The 25,101-nt window shown below is 43.1% G+C and overlaps 1 protein-coding gene across 1 annotated transcript in view; it reads left to right on the plus strand.

The window, feature by feature from the left end:
• The window catches only part of NBAS (NBAS subunit of NRZ tethering complex), a 678,694-nt gene that overhangs the window by 548,963 nt on the left and 104,630 nt on the right, over nt 1-25,101 (plus strand).

Raw genomic sequence — 25,101 nt, forward strand, 5'->3', positions numbered from 1 at the left:
ACCTTTCAGATTCAGGGACCTGCATTGTTTTTTCTTTGAAGTAAAAATGCAAAAATATGGTTGCTTTAGTATACTTTTGAAGGGTACTGCCATGTTACTCCTCCTCCCATTGTTTAAAATTCTGAGCAGCTACTGTGGGTGGGACTTTACTTAAAGCGGCCATCTAATCAAGACAACCCATTTTTTAATTGACGTGAGTTCGGCTATCAGCTATCATCAGGAAAAGCTGTGGCCAGACATAGATGTTGAAAAGGGTAGCCCCTTTAGAGTATTTATCTAGGAATGTAACCTATGTGAAAAATGTTTTATTATTGCATATTCAGAAGAATGTCTGCATCTGGAGCAGTGAATTTCTCTCTTCTTGTATTGACCTGTGCCTTCGTTACTGTGTACCTGGTTGTCTCTCAAAGGACTTTATACCTGCGTACTTTGGGCACATACTAAAGGGGTATTCCCATCTTAGACATTGATGACATTTTCATACGGTATGCCATATAAGTGATTTGGATCCCACCTCTGGTAAACAAATCTGTCCCCAGAAGAGTAGTTCCCTGACCCCATTCTACGTGGCATTCTCTATTAATTTCTGAGTGTCGGGTAAACAGTAGAGCCTACTCGTTCTGGAGATAGATGTGGACTCCACCTGTGGATATACCATAAATTACTAGGGTGCGAAAGCCCCTTTATGTGTAATAGAAGAAGTTGATTCCAGCAAGTCTGCTACCAGGCATAGTCCACGCTTCAACGCTGTATATTGTGAGTCAGATGAACTGTGCTCCCTATCTTTGTATATCATATTAAGTAAGCCTACATTGACAAAGGTTTAGATGTGCACTATATCTAACCAGGAATATGTTTTTTATGAAAATAACTAGTAGTAGTACTAGTAGTAGACTTTACACGATCAGCATCATGCAATCTAGTGGCCAGAAAACAGACTTCCACTGTGTGTTAATGGGGTTCTTTGTTGTATTAGACTTAATAGGCCTTAATAGACCTAATAAGCCGTTTAGAGAGGACATTAACAATGTTCTAACTGATGATCAGGCCAATCAAGTTTTATGCACTCTGTGCCATGTTTGACTATCTGCCATGTGCAAAGAGTTTATTTACCACTTCTAAGTAATGCCGTGTGAGGACGATTTCACACAAGCATGATATGGCTTGATTACCCTCCTCTTCTTGGATCTACTTGCTCAGATCATAAGGTTCTTCAGCGATCTACAGTAGGTTAGGTTGATCAGTGCTGCTGGCATCTGGGTGACCTCTATGGGGACATATTACAGTGGTTTGTAGTCATCTTCTGGAGATAAGATAATTCCATCACAGATCACATAGCTGAATCTGTCTAAATTCCAAATATTAATAACATCATTTACCAACCTAACCTCAAGAATTTGAAATCTGCATACATTTTCAAGCAACATTCACATGTAGCTCAAACCTCTGGTTAAATGTTGTAAACAAAAGGACATGTTTGATCATCTGCTTCCAAGAGCTCAACTGCCACTTTCAAGCCATTTAGTTTCTAAGGAATAATATGGCTTCAAAACCCCCACCTCCCATATATACCCATAAAATTACCCACCACCACCCATATATACTGACCCAACTTACATTATCATGGTGTTCCATAGTTATCTAAGTTGAATAATTCTACAGGAACCTGAGTAAAACCCATGAAGCTGTATTACCTCAGGTCAGGGTTGCCAACCAGAATTTTTCTTTTTTCTGGGCAGCTTATCCCAAAATCGTGAACAGCCAAAAATGTTTACAGACACATTGGGAAAACCATAATGGATGATAAATATTATAAGTAATACATGTCTACAGCTCAATATACTGATAAGAGCCAGCATTTATTGTGAGCTGTAAAATGATGATAATTACCACCAAAAGTCAAGTCAAGTGCTACCAGCCTCCAAGAAATCAGGGACACATTTTTTTCATGGACATAGGGAAAAGGCACCTATTTTTACGGACTGTCCAGAAATTTCTGGACAGTTAGCAACCCTGTTCCATGTGTAACCACCTTAAGTAAAGGACATCATACTGCCATATATTGCCTGGCTAAAGAAACTGCCTAAATGCTAATTAACTATATTTACTATCCAAACCTCAAGAATGTGGAGTTTCCATAAATTTTGATGCGATGTCCACATGTAGCTCATAGTTGTAATCACATTTTGTCAACTGGGGGACATGCCAAGAGCTTGTCTGTCACTCCCAAGTATTAGGCCAACTTTACATGAGCATAATATGGCCACAACACACCAAATACCCCACACACACACCCTGGATCTACTGAACTAGACTTGGTTTTCTGTAGTTATCCAAGTTGAATAATTCTGTAGGAATTTGGGGCCATATTACCACCATTAGTAACCACCTTAGGGAGAGAGGAAAAATCCTATCATAGATTGCCTGGCTGAAGATACTGTCTGAATACCAATTAACCATCCAAACCTGAAGAATGTGGAATCCACGTAAAGCTTCATGCAATGTTCACAAGTAGCTGAGCTGGAAACCAAGCAACCAAGGTACGAGGACAGAGAGTGCACATACGAGTATTAATCATAGCTCACATAAGATGGGCTTAATGATATTGAAAAGTTCATTTTACCAGATGATGTGTGAAAGCTACTCCTAGTTTGTCAAGTAATCCTCTTAGAGCATAAATCAAAGCAGGGCTTAATATTTAATTACACTGCGGGTGTTTTAAGAAGTGGTCCACAAATCAATGTGCTGCCGGGAAGCGGTCCAGCTTGTGCAAAATTAAAAATGTGCTGTATGTAGGAAGCCACAAATTCTGCAGCCCTAGCTCGGGCAATCTTCAGTTTTCTAATGATTAGTTCACACAATTGAAAATTCAGAGGTCCTCATTTTTCAATGGCACAAAAAGAATAAAAAAATAAAAAAATCTAATAACTCCACCTCATTTTACATTCACTAGCCGTACAAGTCTTCCAGCGGTGGTGGTGGTGGGGGGGACGTCTGTGTTGTTCTAATCCCCTTGATACATTTTATCAGGACACTTCAGGTTCTGTAATTTTCTAGTTAACTGGTGCATGAAAAATATGGGTCAAAATACTGGCATTTCCTTAAAAAAAAATGTACACTTTGTATAAAATGAAGCTTTACGTTATGAATTGAAGATTATGCAACCGTAAATTCATACCAAAAATGCACTTCATCAGCCTTTCCCGGAGCAGTTGCTAATGTAAATTTTATGTCCGTCTATGGTTCATATATGAAGTTGAGCATGCTGCCGTTTTATAGCATTGGAGGACAATGGAGAACGTTCGAGCTCTCTGCTTTGGTTTGGAAATCTTCTGATCAGAATAGGATTATGGCAACATTTTAATTTCCACTGAATTATACATGTATTTCTGCTTCTGCTCGTTACAGGCCACCCCTTTATTCTGAGCCCTCCTGCAAATGGCCGCCTAGGTTTGTTAGCTCTGACTCATATGAGTCTCCATCTGTGTAACCCCTATATGGACATATGAAAGGGGTTTCAAATTTCACGCAACAAAAGCCATTTTTCATGAAAGAGAATTTCATGCCTTATCCTATGGTACGGTAACACAATACTGACAAGGTCTTTGATTCAAATCTGGGGTCAGTTACCTTTTTGGTGCACCCATTTTCTCAAAATCACGTGTGAGCAGCTCCAGCACAGTCCGTGCTTCCGCTCAGTAAAGTGCACCCACTCTAGAGTCCTCATAATCCTGAGCTCTTGGTTCTCGCCACCCCTTCCTACTCAGTTTAGAAGGAAAGCTGTCAATCATCCAAAGAAGGACAGGGGAAGCAGCAATTAATGAATATGAGTGGACTCCAGTGCTGACGACCTGCTGGAGCTGCTCACCAGTGATTTTTAAGAAAACGACTGCTCAAAAAACATCACCTTCCATTTGAGGCCTCATGCACACAACGTATGTAAGGTCCACATCTGATCCGACGCAGACTCTTTCATTTCAATGAGGCCGCAAAGGATGTCCGGACGCGCGCTGTCCGCATCTGTATGTCCATTCCGTGGCCCCGCAAAAAAGATAAAACATGTCCTGTTCCTGTCCATTTTGCAGAAAAGGATAGGACATGTCTACAGGAGTGAAAAAAAAAAATGTCGGCATGCACACAGCCGGGATCCGTATTTTGCAGATCTGCTATTTGCAGACCACAAAACGGATACGGTCGTGTGTATGAAGCCTGAACCAGAGTCTCTACAATGAGTTGATGTTTGGGCAGCAGAAACGGGGTGACAGATTCCCATTCAGTAATAAAAAAGTTTTAGGTAGACCTCATGGTTTGTCTGGTTTAGAAAAGCCATTTTCAGATGCTGTCAGCGTCTACAAAAAGCAACTCTCTGGAGGACCTGGCATTTGAGTGCACTAGGTAGATGGCTCATTCACAGCTCCCATTTTAATTGGGTTTCCGGAGACTAAGACTACCTGCTTTGGGCAGCCTCCAGGGTTGGAAACTATACAGTGCATGGAGCCAGGAGCACAAGTTATCATACATTGTGTAGTGTCCATGCCAGGGTACAGCAGCTCATCACCCACCCCAAGTGAGCCTTCAGTCCACTGTATAGTTTAAGGCGCCAGTGTCTGCCCGAAACAGCTGATTAGTGGGGATGCGGGGTGTCGGACCCCCACTAATCTGATTTTGATAACCTATACAGACGATAGGTCATCAGTATGTAAGTACAGGATAACTACTTGGTGTACTGAGGCCAGACCCCCCACTGTTCTGATATTGGGGAACCTATTCTACAAATTGGTCATGAGTATTATAGTCCTGGGAAACCCTTGTAACTCTGTTTATGCAGGATAATTGAACTCCAGCTATTAACCTTAAAGAGGTTGTCCGGTCCCAAAATCTACATTTTTTTTAATGTGCTCCTAACACCCCACACCATGCATACATATGCCCCCAATACCTGTTTTTCATGTCTGAGCTTTCCTTCCCCCCCGGAAGACATCACATTATCCTGGCAGATCTTTTTACTTTCTCCTCTTCTTTTTTTGTTGAATACATAACTTTATTGATACCCAAGCCTGGCTGGCCACGCCCCCCACCCTGCTCTGTCTGCAGCAGCTACACCATCTATAACTCCTGTGTCTACACACAGACAGGAATCTACCTCTCACCCAGTGTCTAAATCCCATCACTGACAGTCTATAGGCTCTGCCCTCACATGTGTATCTAATCCTATCCTGTGTGATACAGCCTGAGCTGTGTATCTAATCCCATCACTGACCGTCCACAGGCTCTTCCCTCACCATCTCCAGAGTGTGATAAACAGCTTGAATCAGCAAGTGTATCCAATCACATCTGTATTTAATCCTATCCTGTGTGATACAGCCTGCTGAGCGGTGTATCTAATCCCATCACTGACAGTCCACATGCTCTTCCCTCACTATCTCCAGAGTGTGCACACGACCGTATCCATTTTGCAATCTAAATTTTTTGCAGTCCCGTTGAGTTCCATGGACTTGAGGTCCTCATTTTGAAGACCAGAATTGGACATGTTCTGTCTTTACTGGAACTGACATATGGATGTAAAAAACACACTGATGACGTCCATGTGCATTCCACATCTGTATGTCAGTTCTGTGAAAGATAGAACATGTCCTATTCTGGTCCTCATAATTCAGATCTAACACCCATAGAACTCAATAGGATTGCAAAAAAATGTGAATCGCACACAGACAGTAACCTTATTTAGTGCATCCGCGACTTGCAGACCGCAAAACAGATACAGTTCTGTGCACAACCCCTTTCACTTATACTCAGCGCCCATAACGGTGACGTCCACAGTGCCCCCATAACGGTGACGTCCACAGTGCCCCCATAACGGTGACGTCCACAGTGCCCCCATAACGGTGACGTCCACAGTGCCCCCATAACGGTGACGTCCATAGTGCCCCCATAACGGTGACGTCCACAGTGCCCCCATAACGGTGACGTCCACAGTGCCCCCATAACGGTGACCTCCTCAGTGTCCCCATAACAGTGACCTCCACAGTGCCCCCATAACAGTGACCTCCTCAGTGTCCCCATAACAGTGACCTCCACAGTGCCCCCATAACAGTGACCTCCACAGGAGGATGGAGAAAATGAGGAGCTCAGAAATATTAAGGACTCAATGGCATGTGCCGGAGCTGTTTATTATAAGATTTTAGCAAAACTGTTGCATAAGCTAAAGAAAGATGGCCCAGCATTTTGCTAAAGGGATCTGTCACTTATTTATGTTGCCCTTAAGACAGCATAAAACTGATGACAGATTCCCTTTAAAGAGCCTTTGTTAGCATGATTGCCTGCTAGGGTTGATCATGCTGATTTATGTAGACTTACATCCTTATTCAAATGAGGCAATTGGAGCACCGAGGGGCTGACTGTAGTACTTTGAGCACCACTAAAGCTACATGCCTGGTGCTCATTACACTCACTCTTCAAGTTTGATTGACAGCACTAGACTCCCACCGATCAGATACTGATGACCTATCCCGAGGATAGGTAATCAGTATCAATATCTCAGAAAACCCCTTTATTGAGATTTTGCCCATAATGTGATTGCCTTATTTACTTGAGTGAAAGTGACTTCTGATCAAACATTTTTGGTTCAGTTTTGAGAAATGACCCCAGTTGTCTGTCCAGTCAGTGATTGCTGCACAGTACGAGGTTATGGAAGGTGTGATGTGGTCGGCATCTTGTGTAATTAGATCTTTCTATAACGTGAAGGAGATATCGGCTACATGCAGTGTGCATTTAATTAGAACAAGGGAAGGAAATGAACCTCACTGTAAACTATCGGTGTGTCTCTTCACATCCCGTGGGTATTGAGTTTGTGGACATCTCTTTATTGCAGTCAATCCATATGCGATTCATTCATGCATTGTACTCAACAGAGCAAAATTCTATTGTGTTCCTATATTTAGTGTCATAATGATACAGCGCCATTGTATCATCAAACCATGATATTAGCTTGCTTCCAGAAGACGTTAGGGGAGCGGGATTCAGGCGAGGAGATGGACATGGCTATAATGAAAATGTTGAATGAGCAGAAATATAACTAATGCTTTTACAGGCCCCATAGCCGTGGTTGGTTCCTATTGCAATTTGTTCACATTGTAAACTGTTGAAATAACTTGAATTATGATACGCCAAGGCAGCAGGAATGGAAATGAATAGATCTTTCTCTGAAAGGAGTAGCATTACACAGCTCCACTGCTTATTAGTGCCAACGCTATAGTACCCCGCATTACTACCAATACAGATATGGCTCCCAATAGTATTAGAGTTACAGCCCCACAGTACACTACAGCCCCAACCCTCTCTCCTACAATATACTTAGTTTGAAGCTACAACAGCAGTATTACATTTCCATATGTGGTCCCTGGTGGTCAAGAGGTAATTCACAGTTTGTCATTCAGTATCATGTCCCTTGTAGACAGAAGCCTATTCAGCATCTGGCTCCGAGCCAACAGGTCATTCCTCTTCTTTTCCTTAGTAGGAAACATATCGTCCTGCATCTGGTCTCTGGTTTGCAGCAGGTCAATCGCCATTTGGTGACCATACGTTTTTTCAGCATTTTGTCCCTGGTGGCCAGAAGGTTTTTCAGCATCATGTCCCTGATGGCCAGAAGGTTTTTCCGCACTTGTACCTGGTGGTCAGAAGTTTTTTTAGGATCTTGCCCCTGGTGGCTAGAAGGTTTTTCTGAATTTGTCCACGGTGTCCAGAAGGTTTTTCAGTATCTTGTCCCTTGTGGCCAGAAGGTTTGTCAACATTTTGTTCCTGGTGGGCAGAAGGTCCTTTTAGGCCTCATGCACACGACCATATGTATTTAGCGGTCCGCCAAAAACAGATCCGCAAAAAATACAGATGATATCCATGTGCATTCCATATTTTGCAGAATGGAACAGCTGGCCCCTAGTAGAACATTCCTATCCTTGTCCATAATGCGGACAATAATAGGACATGTTCTTTTTTTTTTTGCGGAACAGAAATACGGACATACGGAAACGCAATGCACAGAGTACGGAGTACCTTCTGTTTTTTTTGCAGACCGTATACGTAGCCATTCATTTCAATGGGTCCGCAAAAAAAAGGAAGGTACTCCATGTGCATTCAGTTTGTCCGTACGGACACGGAATGAAAATACATTTGTGTGCATGAGGCATTAGTATTTTGTCCCTAGTATTCAGCACATGATTCAACATTTCATCCCTGATAACAAAAGTGTATTTGTTCCCTGCTTGTCTGGTATTGAAAGAAAGTATAAATTCAATCATTCCACGCTATAGATGGAGGGGACCTGGTGGCTTTCTCAGCAGGGCCCAGGAGCTTCAAGCTGTGCCTCAGGCTTTTTCTCTGTTATGGTGACCTGCCATTGTTTAGATTTTTTTTCAAGTGAGTCTTTCACCTAAAATCACCATTAAAGAACGCGAACATCAGGATCTCTATTACATTCCCCATATTAGAATGCTACCTTCCATATTGCTGTCCATCAGAAAAACACTTGTATTAAATATGTTTATTAGCTTCTGAAGGTGCCCAGGGGCGGCGTTTATGCAGCCAGTGCCCAGGCCCACCGTCGCTTTTCATACTAAACCCCTCTGGTCCACCCTAGGTTCTTCTGATTACGTCCTCCTCTTAGTGAGAAATCCAGCTCCGTTCAAAAGATTTGCCGCGCCTGCGCACTTCATTCCCCATTATGGGCAGAGGCACAAGGCCGGCTAGATCGGGATGTATGGGCCGGCACATGCGCATTAAACGCTCTTGTACCTCTGCCCATAATGGGGAATGAAGTGCATAGGCGCGGCGAATCTGTTGAACGGAGCTGGATTTCTCACTAAGAGGAGGATGTAATCAGAAGAACCTAGGGTGGGCCAGAGGGGTGAAAGAGGAGGGGTTTCATATGAAAAGCGACGAGGGTCCTGGGCAGCGACCGCATGAACGCCGCCCCTGGGCATCTTCAGAAGCTAATTACCATATTGAATAAAAGTGTTTTTCTTAGAAAATCGGCGATGGACAGCAATATGGAAGGTAGCATCTAATATGGGGAATGTAATGGAGATCCTGATGTTAGTGTTCTATAATGGTGATTTTAGGTGAAAGACTCCCTTTAACTTGTGACATCATTTGAAAGTTGCATGCAGTCCTATTGCAGAATTTTGTGGTACTTTTTAAGCTGTTTGACATAACAGGATCTTTTTCCACTTTAAGAAGCTTTAGTCTACAAATATGGGAATAAGTTTGACTTATTATATATACCTTCAGACTAAAGGGTATTCTACAAGTGCATGATACAGTAGGTGCACTCCCACATCTCCACTGAATTCGGAGAGGAATGCAGCCACTGTGAATAGGGGAACAGGAGTCACAGGACCCCCATTCAGACAAAAATGGATGGATTAAGGGGTGTGAACCACACAGATTAGGCATTGTGGGTAACACTTTATATGAATGTCTCCCTATTCTCTCCCATTAGAAGATCTTCTATATTTTTAGATATTCTTTCATTGGTGTGTCTCCCGAACCTCCTTTTTGGTCCAGCACATGTTTGCCAACATTTACTTATTTATGAATGCACGGACATCAGCGAAACCCAGGAACGCTCCTGAAGAACATCATTATTCCGTTTTCATTGCTTCCTGTGTGTGAATCTCTCAATCCTATCTTCTTTAAACAGAAAAAGCCAGGAAAATACTAAGTTATTGGGCAATTCCTATTCATCACGGCTTCCATTTACTCGCGAAATAATTTTTCACTCTTAAGACAACGTTGAGCTGAGGATAAACAGTCTTGGTATGGGGAGATAGTTTCATCAGTCTGTTGACAAATTATCGACACTCAGGTTTAGACCATTTTGTGCAGAATGAATCTTAATGCAGCTTCTCTTTGGTCATACTGTGTGCACAGTTGGATGGTTTTGACCTAAGCTAAGTGCCTTTTACGAGCTTCGATAATTGTACGACTGGAGTAATTTTGATTGTCGCTTGCAATTTTCTCAGCATGTTCATTCTTGACCACATGACCACTTTGATCGCACATCTTCATGTGTGCTAAAACTGTTAGCTGTGTGTCAATCCAAGCGCTTGATGTTCTGCCAATGCAACCAGCCATCTAGACTTTGGTACCATTAACATTTCTATTGCAATATCGAGGGATCATGAGATGTAAGAACATGTTCAGTTTTTCCAAGACCTGTAGCAAATAGCTGTGTGATCGAATCATAGGCATTATACCAACGTGTAAAATGGCCTCTAAGTGTAGAGCGAGTATAGGCATGAACTTGCATTTGAACAACATCAGGATATGAACTTTTGGATTTTGGTTCCAATCTGTAGCTATAAGGTGGGCAGAGGTAGCAGTCACAAAATGGTCCCCTGCCGTAGGTGGTAGACCCTCTTGCAGATTTTGCATTGGGCCCCAAAGGAGTTTGAAGTTGCACCTCTGACTGTAATATTTCCCTACTTTATGTTCTTGCATCAAGCTGCGGAAAAAAGCCACTAAGACTACGTCCACCCAGGGCATGTACACTTTTTTACAGGGCTGAAGATGATGAATATTAGTTATTAATATTAATAACCCCACCTGTAGCGCCTAGTCTTCCCTGCCTTTCCCTGGTATAAACAGATTTCATGTTTCCTAACGCTATACAGTGTACACAGTTATTCCCAACACAGTATTTAAAAGGGTTTTCCGACATTTTATACCGATGACCTATTCTCAGTATCCGACACCCAGGCCCCCTGCCGATCAGCCTTCTCACAGCTCACCAAGTATAACGTCATACATTGAATAGCGGCTGTGCTTGGTATAGGCCACGTGAACGGTGAATGTGATGTCACTGCCCTAGGGAAATCAGCGAGAAGGCCGTAACACTCCACGGGAGCGGCGCTGTCTTCTCAAACAGCTGATCAGTGGGGATCCCTGGTGTTGGATCTGCACTAATCATATACTGATGACATATCCAGAGGATAATAAAAATAAATAAATACTTAAATGTATAATTACAGTACACAATATAATATAGGTAAATATATATATATTACAGTGATTTGGCTGTATAATCTAACAGTTATCTCCTGTCTATTGTGATAGGGTATACCTTTCATACGTGATGGGAAATAGTAGTAGTAGTAGTAGCATACTACTTTTCGGACGGTCAAAGAGGGACACTTATTGTGCAAATTTGCAAAATATCAATTTTTCCTGCATATCTATACACTTCGCTAGTTTTCTCTTACAAAATAGCAGAACAAAATCTGAATTTAGAAATTTCTAAAATTCCATTTGCATCAAATAATGAAATAATAAAGAAGACAGACTCGAAATAACGAGAGGAACAAGACAAACACTTTCTGGGTCAATCTTGTAACTTGTAATAATACAAATCTATATCTCAGATCAAAAAGAGGGACATTTAAGGAGCACAGAGGGACTTGGGTCAAAAAGAGGGGCTGTCCCTCCAAAAGAGGGACACTTGGAAGGTCTGTCGGTCTGTAGTAGTGTGTGTGTAAGTATATATATATATATATATATATATATATCCACATATATTCATGTAAGTTGCGATGCCTTCCATAGCCCATGGAGAAGAGTGCCACTGTTTCTGCCAGAAAGGAGCCATATTCTCATCATCATCTTAAACAACTCTGTTATTATTTGTCCTGCATTATGTGCAGAAATTGCTCTTTATCTTTTTTACCTAGCTCGAGCAGAAGAATTAAGCGTAAGAATTCATATTGGCGCAATGTCACGTTCCCATTTCCTTTGTCAGATCCAAACTAGAAGAGCGTTGCACCCCTGTATACGTTGATGTATTGTCTCCATGTAATTTAGCAATGTATCTTGAGTGACAGATCAGATGGTCAATGTTAACTGTGCAATTTCAAATGCCAGACTTCTGTGACACTGTGGCAGTGCCATCTCTTATCTCTGTGGGATTTTCAACATCTCCACTTGTCATGAAATATGAAGGTTTTTTTATTTGCTCAATATAACATTTGCAAAGACAGGTGGACTCTGCGGTCTTACTAAACCCTCAAACTGATGTTAAAATTGAGAGATTAGCCAACATGTCCTACTGTGGAGGACATGCCTGAGCCCGAGCACCGCGCCAAGGTTTCTCAAGTAGCTCAGGACCTAACACTCACCTACCTGTGCCATATGAGCAATACCAGGAGCCAGTGGGCGAATTACAGGAGCGTGAGGTCCGACTCATAGCCAACTCACCAGTTACCTCCAGCCTGTAGCCATGCTTGCAATGGGAGGAGGAAGGAGTCTGCAAGTCCCACTCAAGACTGGCTGATATGGCCCAAGCCTTGCAGGTGTAACTAAATGTAGCCTGTGGATGGAAAACAGGCACATTTAAATTGGAGTCCACTCGCAGACTGTTAAAGGGGTTTCCTTGTTGGTACCATCAGTGATCAGCTGTAATCTGTGTGGACACCAGGCAGTAAGTGTTCAATGTACCTGCAGCACCACCACAGAAGGAAATAAGCATTACACAGTGCATTTGAATCCTAGGTGCCATGTAATACAGGACAGATCTTCCAGAGGGAGAGACCCTCTCTGTAGACACTCTCTCCCATCTGGTCAAAAGATGAGGATCCTGAACAGAAGTCGGGATCCTTTAACTCAGCATTTCTTGATAAGGTATATGAAAATTAGTTTGTTTGTTTTTTAAACTGGACATGCCCTTTTAACAGGATTAGAAAAAGCTTTATTTTATTAATGTGTGGTTAGGAAGCTGGAGTAAAGAGTTTAAACGTTATGGTAAGGTTGTAAAAATAGAGGGCCTTCTGGTTAGAGTAGAGGAGCATTCTCTGTGACCAGAGGAGGAAGAAAGTAGTTATGGCAGCAGAGTAGCCATACCTTGAAATTATTTTGAGAGTAGTAGAGTCAGGAGGTCAGTGGATGGCAGTCCTTTAGAGGCATGAGGGTGATATTGGCGAAAATGGATTGAGGTTTGTGGGGGTTATACCTAAGGGGTAACTATGGGGGGTGCAGAAGTACCGTAACAGTCACGCCCTATATAGAATTGCACTTTGAGCGCTACGTAACCATTGAACATTTTTATCAAACTGTGTGAGCCTATCTTCCTTGACAAGGCAAAGTGTAACATAACGAGAATTCAAAAGATTTGAGAATGAATAAGCTTACGTAGGCTAGGTGAATAAATATATTTACTTAGTGTGATTAAATATAAAAAGCTTCAATGGAGTCTCCTGAATGTATGTGGGTCACAAAGTTTAAACCTGTTAGCCTCTCCTCCAGTACGTAGCACACATCTCAGAGATTACTCAGGAATGTGGTCTTATCAGCACAATGAAGGATGGGTAATTCACTGACCCAATACATTACAAAATATTAAAAGTAACATAAAAGAGACAGAATTAAAGGGGACAGAACCAATCAGTTCTTAAAAATACCCTTACAATACACAAACACAGATGAGACCCAGACTTGTCACTCTAAGGTCTAAGACTCCGTAACGAACCCATGGCCGGTAGAATTCAGCTATATACATGTATTCTGTTCTCATTAAAAACAACCTTATATGAATGGGTAGGAGTGGTGGCCCAAAGGCACCTCTGTCACATAAGGCTACTTTCACACTGGCTTTTTGGCCTTCCGTTTGTGAGATCCGTTCAGGGCTCTCACAAACGGTCCAAAACGGATCAGTTTTGCCCTAATGCATTCTGAATGGAAAAGGATCTGCTTAGAATGCATCAGTTTGCCTCCGTTCCGTCTTCATTTAGCTTTGAAGGCAGACACCAAAACGCTGATACTGAGCAAAAACGGATCCGTTCTGACACACAATGTAAGTCAATGGGGACGGTTTTCTGTGACACAATCTGGCACAATAGAAAACGGATCCATCCTCCATTGACTTCCAATGGTGTTCAAGACGGATCCGTCTTGGCTATGTTAAAGATAATACAAATGGATCCATTCTGAACGGATGCAGACGGTTGTATTATCTGAACAGATCCGTCTGTGCAGATCCATGACAGAGCCGCACCAAACGCGAGTGTGAAAGTAGCCTAAGACAGTTTCATAAACTACACACAGTAGGTGGAGTTGAACCTATTACACATTTTGCATTGGAGCCTAAGAGCTTCAAGTTGTGCTTCTGTTGTAGACCTTTATATAAGAGACCTTCATAAGACCTAGTATAAGTAGGGGACCATCATAAGACGTGGTATTAGTGCATAAGATGTAGTATCAATAGGAAACCAGCATAAGACCTTGTACTGTATCTTTAGGACACCAGTGTAAGATGTAGTATCAGTAGGAAAACTGCATACGATGTAGTATCAGTAGGATACCAGTGTAAGATGTAGTATCAGTAGGATACCAGTGTAAGATGTAGTATTAGAGAGTCACTCAGGCTTCAAATAGTCCCAAAAAGAAGTTGTTCAGCATTAGAATATGATAGCTATGGTTGAGTTGGACAGATGTCCTCTTCTGGCTGGCCGTAGGCTTTATAATGGATAACTATACACTGACGGCTGAGTAACTAGGGATCTGTGTACTTCCAACAGAACTAGTAGATGGGAAAATGAAAATATCCTTTTCATTTTGCAAATGACAGACGTTTACGAGGCTGGACCTATCGCTGCAAAATTACAGTGATTTGTTGCAGCATTACCGTGGGTGGAAGGAGATGTGTTTTTTCAGTGATGAAAATAAAAATGCATGTTTGTTTCTTTTCACTATTACTTCGAAAGCTAAAAACTACTTTCAGCTAAATAAGCCTACCTAGTTATTATAAATAATTCAGCTAAGAACATAGCAGCGCAGAGACACCTGTGTTTTCAGTACTGAATGCTAAACAGCGCTAATGTCATTTAGCAGCTGCTAAAACACGCTTGGCTATGTGCAGGGAACCTGTGGTTTTCCTTATGTCGGCCTTTAGCGATGTTAAACTTTACTCAAAATCTAAAAAAAAAAGTGTCTGACTTCAGATACATCCATTTACCCATTTCCCATATTGAATCCTGAATCTGAGATATGAGGAGCTCTTTGAAGGGTCTTCACAAAAAGAACTCTGGTCCTAGTTATCTTTTTCTGGCTAACTAAAATCGATTATAAGAAACTTTGTAATATATTGAATTAGAGAAACTTGCCTTGTTCTCCATCTGTTTTCTTCCTCTGAACCTTTCTTAACCGCCTCCGGACCGCCTAACGCAGGATCGCGGTCCGGAGGCGGTCGATTCATTCCTCGGCGACGCATCCGTGCGTCATCTCGCGAGACGCGAGATTACGCACTCAGCTGACCCGCGCATGCGCATTGCGGGCCGGCAAAAGTTAAAGTAGTATTTCGTCACCAGCCTGCTAGCCAATGATCATCGCTTGCAGGCTGGGTTTTTCAAAAAATCGAATCAGAAGCAATTTAACACCTTATATTTATAAATATAAGGTGTTAAATGGCTTCTGTGCTCCTCTGCTGGTCCTTTTCGTCGGTTGGTCCCAGCAGAGGAGCACAGATCACTGTAAGTACACACCAAACACTACACTTAGCCCCAGATCACCCCCCATCACCCCAATTAACCCCTTGATCACCCCTGTCAATCACTAGTGAAAGGGAAAAAAGTAATCAGTGTAAACTGTCACTTTTTTTTTCACTAGTATTGACGGTTAGGTTTTAGGATAGTTTAGGCCCCTTTGTTAGATAGTTAGCGTCGGTTAGCGCCCAGCCCACCGCACCGCAGTGACTGATTCGCTGATTAGCGTATCGCAAATCAGCATTGGTACTTTTATAGTATCTGTAAGTGATGAGAACTGATCACAGTCAGATCTATAATAGTATTAGTGTCACCTTAGCTCACCCTTCACCCAAAACGCAGTGTTTGCCCGATCAGGCCTGATCGGTCGCCCACACGTGCGTTCACCCACACCCGCCCCGCCGCAGTGACAAAAATATATATTTTTTTTTATCACTGCACAATCACTTTACAAGCGCTGCGGCAATAAAAAAAAATCTGTTTTGATATTTTTTATCAATCGCAGCGGCTTCCGGTACTTCGCTAGCCTCCCATTCGCTAGCCTCCCAGGCTTGCTTTTTTTTCTTGGGTAGTCTCAGGGAATACCCCCTAAATTTAGTTGACCAAATGGCAAATAAGGGGTATTCTTCTGAAGAGGCCTACAGGCTTCTGACCCAGTCGGATGAGGAATGGGAACCCTCAGCTGACGAATCCAGCGGGTCAGAATAAGAACCTGTAGAAAGCAGTGGCAGTCTGACCCAAAGTTCGGACAATGAGGTTGAGGTCCCTGATACCACCAGGCATACCCAGCCCCTTGTTGCTAAACCACAGGTTGCGCAGGATCCGCTTCAAGGGCAGCAGAGTGGGGCTGGCGCTGTCGGATTACGTGGTGAGGCATACACCAGCAGCCCAGCCCATCCTGGACCTAGTACCAGCACTGCCGTACAACATTGTGAAGTGGCGAGCACCAGAAGGGCAGTTGAAGCTGGTACGGTGGCACGTGCAGTAGTTCCCCCGTCGCAGCCACCGCACAGACAGGCCCGTAGAGCCCCTAGAGTCCCTAAGGTGCTGGCAAACCCTGATTGGCAGCCCCAACTTCAGCCACACCAGTAGTTCCCCCTTTCACCGCCCAGTCTGGAGTTCGGGTTGAGACAGCTCAGATCGGATCAGCACTGGGGTTTTTTGAGCTGTTCTTGACAGCGGAGCTCTTGGACTTAGTTGTGGCAGAAACAAATCGGTATGCCACTCAATTTATAGCCGCCAACCCGGGAAGCTTTTATGCCCAGTCTTTCCGGTGGAAACCCGTCCAAGTTTCCGAATTTAACCCCTTCACGCAATATCACGTACATGTACGTGGGGGAATGTGGTGCCTCACCGCATCCCCACGTGCATGTACGTGATCGGCTTTCACTGTCAGCGCAGGGACCGAAGCGCTGAAGATTCAGTGAAGCCGGCGTGCTGGGGTTGCTAGGCAACCAGAGAAGCCGGAAGGAGATGTATTGGCCCCCTGACCCGCCCACGATCGCTGTGATTGGTCCAATACTGCAGAGGGACCAATCGCAGCGCATCGGGGCAGGTAAGGGGGGTTAGGGAGGGACTGTGTGCCTCTCCTTCTCTGATCGTCCCCATTCCTGTCAGGGAAGCGATCAGAGAAGGAGAGAGTGACATTCTGCTGTACCTGACATATGTATACTAGTCATGGAGCACTGCTACTTAGCGCTCCATGACTAGTATACTCCTCATCGCATTTAACTGTCACCATGTCTGCAGACATGGTGACAGCGCTGAGTGCCAGCTGTTACACACAGCCAGGCACTCAGGCTCAATGCCGAGGGGGGTCCTGTGACCCCCGTATCGGCGATCGGGTAGTTAGGCACCCCCCCCTATGGGCGATCGCTTTATGTAGTTTCTGATCCCTGCGGTCCCTGACCGCAGGGATCAGAAACCTAAAAATTGCCCCAAACCGATTTTTTTAACCCCCCTGCACCCCTGAATTCATTTATGCGGCGGGGTGCAGGGGGGCGGTATGTGGGCGGTGCGGGGCGGTGCAGCAGTTGCGGGAGGCGGGCGGTGCGGCAGGCGGGATCGCGATCCCCCGCCCGCCTCCCGTTATAATCATCGTTGGCGTCTAGTGGGTTATACCAGGGTGCCAGCACATTGCTGGCACCCTGGTATAAACGGCTGACATCGGTGATGCGATGTCAGCCGTTTAACCCTTTCCATACCGCGGTCCGTACGGACCGCGGTATGGAAAAGGTTAACAGCTCAGGGAGCTCCCTCCCTCTCCCATCGGAGGGCTGCTGTACCTTTGCAGCCCCCCGATGGAGAGGGAGAGAGCCCCCAGACAGCCCCCCCAGAGCCCCGTCCTTACCCTTCCCCGTCTGCGCAGTTCTGAACATAACTGAGCAGACGGGGAAGGTTCCCATGGCAACAGGACGCCTCTCAGGCATCCTGCTGTCCATGGTGCTGAACAGATCTATGCTGAAAGCATAGATCTGTTCAGTGTAAGTATAATATAGCACAGTGTAATATATATTGTACTGTACTGTATTATACAGACATCAGACCCACTGGATCTTCAAGAACCAAGTGGGTCTGGGTCAAAAAAAAAAGTGAAAAAAGGAAAAATAAAGTTAAAATCAAAAAACACATTTATCACTGATTAAACATGAGAAAAAAAAAATTCCCTACACATGTTTGGTATCGCCGCGTCCGTAACGACCTGATCTATAAAACGGTCATGTTACTTTTCCCGAACGGTGAACGCCATAAAAATAAAAAATAAAAAACTATGATGAAATTGAAATTTTGCCCACCTTACTTCCCCAAAAAAGATAACAAAAGTGATCAAAAAAGTCGCATGTACTCCAAAATTGTAACAATCAAACCGTCATCTCATCCCGCAAAAAATGAGACCCTACTTAAGATAATCGCCCAAAAACTGAAAAAACTATGGCTCTTAGACTGAAATCATTGTGTAAAACTTATATAAATAAAAAAGAAGTATACATATTAGGTATTGCCGCGTCCGTATCGACCGGCTCTATAAAAATTGTGTAAAACTTATATAAATAAAAAAGAAGTATACATATTAGGTATTGCCGCGTCCGTATCGACCGGCTCTATAAAAATATCACATGACCTTACCACATGATCTAACCTGTCAGATGAATGTTGTAAATAACAATAAAAAAAAACGATGCCAAAACAGCTATTTCTTGTTACCTTGCCGCACAAAAAGTGTAATATAGAGCAACCAAAAATCATATGTACCCTAAACTAGTACCAACAAAACTGCCACCTTATCCCGTAGTTTCCAAAATGGGGTCACTTTTTTGGAGTTTCTACTCTAGGGGTGCATCAGGGGGGCTTCAAATGGGACATAGTGTCAAAAAAACTGTCCAGCAAAATCTGGCTTCCAAAAACCATACGGCGCACCTTTCACTCTACGCCCCGCTGTGTGGCCGTACAGTAGTTTACGGCCACATATGGGGCGTTTCTGTAAACAGCAGAGTCAGGGCAATAAAGATACAGTCTTGTTTGGCTGTTAACCCTTGCTTTGTTAGTGGAAAACATGGGTTAAAATGGAAAATTAGGCAAAAAAATGAAATTCTCAAATTTTATCCCCATTTGCCAATAACTCTTGTGCAACACCTGAAGGGTTAACGAAGTTTGTAAAATCAGTTTTGAATACCTTGAGGGGTGTAGTTTCTTAGATGGGGTCACTTTTATGGAGTTTCTACTCTAGGGGTGCATCAGGGGGCTTCAAATGGGACATGGTGTCAAAAAAACTGTCCAGCAAAATCTGCCTTCCAAAAACCATACGGCGCACCTTTCACTCTACGCCCCGCTGTGTGGCCGTACAGTAGTTTACGGCCACATATGGGGCGTTTCTGTAAACAGCAGAGTCAGGGCGATAAAGATACAGTCTTGTTTGGCTGTTAACCCTTGCTTTGTTAGTGGAAAAAATGGGTTAAAATGGAAAATTAGGCAAAAAAATGAAATTCTCAAATTTCATCCCCATTTGCCAATAACTCTTGTGCAACACCTGAAGGGTTAACGAAGTTTGTAAAATCATTTTTGAATACCTTGAGGGGTGTAGTTTCTTAGATGGGGTCACTTTTAGGGAGTTTCTACTCTAGGGGTGCATCAGGGGGCTTCAAATGGGACATGGTGTCAAAAAAACTGTCCAGCAAAATCTGCCTTCCAAAAACCAAACGGCGCACCTTTCACTCTACGCCCCGCTGTGTGGCCGTACAGTAGTTTACGGCCACATATGGGGTGTTTCTGTAAACAGCAGAGTCAGGGCAATAAAGATACAGTCTTGTTTGGATGTTAACCCTTGCTTTGTTAGTGGAAAAAATGGGTTAAAATGGAAAATTAGGCAAAAAAATGAAATTCTCAAATTTCATCCCCATTTGCCAATAACTCTTGTGCAACACCTAAAGGGTTAACAAAGTTTGTAAAATCAGTTTTGAATACCTTGAGGGGTGTAGTTTATAGAATAGGGTCATTTTTGGGTGGTTTCTATTATGTAAGCCTCGCAAAGTGACTTCAGACCTGTAGTGGTCCCTAAAAATTGGATTTCTGAAAAATTTCAAGATTTGCTTCTAAACTTCTAAGCCTTGTAACATCCCCAAAAAATAAAATATCATTCCCAAAATAATTGAAACATGAAGTACACATATGGGGAATGTAAAGTCATCACAATTTTTGGGGGTATTACTATGTATTACAGAAGTAAAGAAACTGAAACTTTGAAATTTGTAAATTTTTCCAAATTTGGGGTAAATTTGGTATTTTTTTATGCAAAAAAAATTAATTTTGGGACTTAATTTTTCCAGTGTCATGAAGTACAATATGTGACGAAAAAACAATCTCAGAACGGCCCGATAAGTCAAAGCGTTTTAAAGTTATCAGCACTTAAAGTGACACTGGTCAGATTTGCAAAAAATGACCTGGTCCTTAAGGTGAAATAAGGCTGTGTCTTGAAGGGGTTAAAACTTTTCTGGGCATTCTCCTCAACATGGGCCTAACAAAAAAGCATGAATTGCGGTCATATTGGTCCACGAACCCAATTCATCACATGCCCATGTTCTCTGCTGCCATGTCCAGGACACGATTTGAGACCATCCTGCGTTTCCTGCACTTTAGTGACAACAGCACCTCACGTCCCAGAGGCCACCCAGCTTTTGACTGGCTCCGCAAAATTCGGCCCCTCATAGACCATTTTAACACCAAACTTGCAGATTTGTATACCCCAGAGCAAAACATCTGCATAGACGAGTCCCTTATACATTTTACCGGGCGCCTTGGCTTTAAACAATACATCCCAAGCAAGCACGCCCGGTAGGTGGTCAAATTGTATAAGCTCTGTGAAAGGGCCACGGGCTATACGCACAAATTTCGTGTCTATGAGGGTAAAGATCAGATCCTGGAGCCGGTCGGTTGCCCTGACTACCTGGGGAGCAGTGGGAAGACAGTCTGGGACTTGGTGTCACCCTTATTTGGCAAGGGGTACCATCTCTACGTGGACAATTTCTACACAAGTGTGCCCCTCTTCAGGCATTTTTTCCTAGAACAGATTGGCTGCTGTGGCACCGCGCGACCTAGTCGCCGGGGCTTCCCCCAACGGCTCGTTACCACCCGTCTTGCAAGGGGGGAGAGGGCTGCCTTGTGTAATGAAGAACTGCTCGCGGTGAAATGGAGAGACAAGAGTGACGTTCACATGCTCTCCTCCATTCCCCTCTCGGTCCACGACTATAATTTGCTCATGGGAGGGGTGGACTTCAATGACCAGATGTTGGCTCCATATTTAGTGTCCCGCCGCACCAGACGCTGGTATAAGAAGGTGTCTGTATATTTAATTCAATTGGCTCTGTATAATAGTTTCGTTCTCTACAGTAAGGCTAGGAGAACAGGATCCTTCCTCAAATTTCAGGAAGAGATCATCGAGAACCTCCTGTATCCAGGAGGTTCCGTGGCCCCATCCACCAGTGTAGTGAGCCGTCTACGCGAGCGACATTTCCCCAATGTCGTTTTTTATAAAGATAGGCAACATTTCAGCCAGTCTATCTTCTTATAATAAATTGGGTACAAAGGCTAGTCACTGTCCTCCCTCTCCAGGCTCTACCTCCGGGGAGTTCTAATTTCCCACAGAATGATATTCCACAAGGAACTTCCTTAAAGAGTCCCTTCTGTAAGAAAGTAATATATTGTTTAAACTCTGTATTCATAGAAAACTTTTTTGTATAATTTTTAAAAATTTTGACAGTACTATACAATTGAAAATTAAATCCAAGTTATTCCTTCTCTATCAGCCAACAGAATTACGAGTAATCCTACTGTTTACAGGATATACCATGAATGCCATCTCTGGATACTGACTTAGATTGATCCCATCCACCACTTTCTTCAAATAATTTAGAGTAGGCATGGCTGTGTGCAAAAACAGTGACCAAAATGTAGTAATGGTGGTAATTGGATAATTGCATGTACACACACAGTGGGCCCCTAAAATGCGTTTTATGGGTGAGCTCTAGTCACCCCTGTCAACACTGCTGTTATATCTCACCCCACGTGCTTTATTCACATCGATACTGCTGAGTACTTCTCTAAAATCACCTATGTGATGCTTCTGAGTATGTGGAAAAAAGCTAGGAAGCAAAATCTGCTGTCTCTATGTATGTCATCGGTGCCCGCATCTGTGCATCCTGGCCGCAAATTATAGAACCTGCCCTATTCTTGACAATTTTGCAGACAAGAATATGCTTTTTTTTTAATCTTTTTACATTGGATCCTTTGAAAAATGTGACATGCACTCGGACCGCATCTGTATTTTGCAATTCCGCAATTTGTGGACAGCAAAAGGAAAATGGCCTAAAATTGTTTCAGTCCTGAAAATAAAAAGTAATCTGGAACCAATTCCCCTCCGGTGGGAGGATCCTGCTTAACAAATCACTAATTGCTCTTTGGGGGAGGAGCTTGGCCCCAGCCCTCCTCCCCTTCATGTGCTTTCTTGAGGCTGTGTCACAACCCTGCAGAGTCAGGCAGATAGGTCAGTAGGAATGGAGTGAACAAGTCGCAAAGTGATTAAAGGGCTGATGTTTCTTTGCGTTGTGTTACTGCAGGTCTGAACAAGGAAATATTATAAAATATTATTTTCTGTTTGACATTTTCTAGAATTTGTATAAATCTGTATGAGCTCATGGGAGAATGTACTGAGAGCTGTCTACGGTGCAGAGGTTGAAGCATTTTTAGTTTTAATCAACTTACTGCAGAGTAATAATGCGCGAGGTTCAGAACATGTTTATTTTTCTACTGTTGTCACCTATTTTTATAAGCTATATCTACCGCAATCATCCAGTTTACTGCATGGCTAGCCTTAGGTGAGTTCATTCACAGTCTGCTGCCATTCTCGCTTGTAGCCGTAGTAATATACACATTTACTACCGTACACAGATGTTAGTGTTCTGGGCCAGCTGAAACTTTATGATTAATTTTTTTTTTTTAATGCTGCTTTGCACAAAAATGGTGGCAGGTTTGATGAATAATCAGAAGATGGTTTTTCTATCATAGCAGGTTCCTCTGGGAATTGTTTTCTGTGTATTGCCCAGAATGCACTGCGGGTAACTTTAGCTGGTTGCCAATGGCAAAACCAAAGGCAGGAAAACACGAGTGTCATCACACTTGACTAAACATACCGTTTTTATGTAGTATTAAAGCTTGCAGGCAGATTTACATGAGAATAGATTATAGGCAACATAATAAAATAATACGTTTGTATTTTCTTGTCTTGCTTTTCTTTTAGATCATGTTCTAGAACAGAAAAATAATTTAGGCTTAGTTGGCAAACTGAGATATGTCCCAGTGATCCTGTGCTTGTTGTCTAGGATTAGAAAAAAATGTCTCCTTTTATTTTTTCCAGAAACAGCACCACTCTTGTCCATGGGCAGTGGGTGGCATTTTGCTTCATCCCTAATCAAGTGTATAGCGGTGTTATTTGGTTACTCTGTGTATGAAGCTGTTGTGTTGTTACCATATGTTGGTATTATTTCAAATTCACCGAACATCTAATGTGACCCAATGACAGATGTATGAGGGAAAGACTATTTGGGACTGTTGGATCTCAGCAAGCCTGATCCTCTGTATTATTATTATTTTACGCACTCGTATAGCGCTACTATATTCCGCAGCCCTTTACAGACATTAGCATCAAGCTGTCCCCAATGGGGCTCACAATCTAAGTTCCTTATTAATATTTCTGTGGAGTGTGGAAGGAAACTGGAGAACCTGGAGGAAACCCACACAAACACAGGGAGAACACAGACTCCATGCATATGTTGTCCTTGGTCGGACCCCAGCGCTGCAAGGCACCAGTGCTAACCACTGAGCCACCGTGCTGCCCATCCTCATGTTCTCATGGGAGATCCACTGACAGTGGTGTCTGGAGAGAATAGAGGTGTTGAGCAGAGCATGCATATGTATGGGGTGAGAAGATATAGCTGTTGGCCAAACAAGTGTTCTGCCGGCAGCCACTGAAGGTGTATGGTCACTTTTAGTCACTTTAAGGTTTATAAATTTTGCATTGTATGGCGGTAGATGTGTAATGTTCATATCCACTATATGACGTTGATAATTAGACACTGAATGATATGGTTATTTGCACACTGTACGACGGTACGCAATACTGTAGCGCCAAAAGAAAATAGCTTTGAACCTAGGGCCTATCCTCCTTTCTTTGCTTTTCCAGTGACCCTCCAGTTAAAGGGGGAAAAAAATCACATTGGGAACAAACAGAACACTTACATGTGACCTTCTTTTCAGCTTTTTAGCCATAGATCCACTAATTCTAGGGCTCCACTTCTCCCATCGAAGATGGCCGCACCGCTTCTCAGCCTATCCGATGCACACTGTGCACTGGTAGCCCAAGGTGCTTCCTACTTGTCCAACCCTGCCCTTGGATTGGCCAACATTGTTCACATGAGCGTCGCTGGCCATTCCAAGGTCAGCAGGAATTGTCTTGGACTACTGTTGCACAGCATACATCAGGCAGACTAAGAAGAGGTGCGCATCTTCGATGACAGAAGAGGAGCCCAGGAATTGGAGGATTTGTAACGAAAAAGATGAAAAGGAAGCCGTCCTAAAAGTGTTCAGTTCAGTTCATTCCCCAGTTAGGCCCATTCACTTGACCGTATCTGTTTTGCGGTCTACAGATATGGATGCGCTCTGTGTGCATTTTTGCGGGCCCCATTGTAACAATCCCTGTTTTTGTCTGAAAAACTGACAAGAATAGGACTTGTTCTATCTTTTGCGGGCCCACGGAACAGACATACGGATGCAGACATTTTTTTTGGTCCCTTTGTAATTCATGGGTCGGCATCCGATGTGAGTTCGGATCGTATGTGGAAGAAAAATACAGTTGTGTGAATGGGGCCTTAAAGGGATTTTTTGGGAAAAGATATCGATGACCTATCCCTAAGATAGCTTTAAAGGAGGGACCGGCACTCGCGCTTGATTTTTTTTATGCAAAATTTAATTTTAGTCACATATTAGTTCATAGTGACGCGTGAGTGCTGAAACGCGTCACTATGAACTAATA

Source organism: Bufo gargarizans, chromosome 4, assembly GCF_014858855.1.
Source record: "Bufo gargarizans isolate SCDJY-AF-19 chromosome 4, ASM1485885v1, whole genome shotgun sequence".
Classification (NCBI taxonomy): domain Eukaryota; kingdom Metazoa; phylum Chordata; class Amphibia; order Anura; family Bufonidae; genus Bufo; species Bufo gargarizans.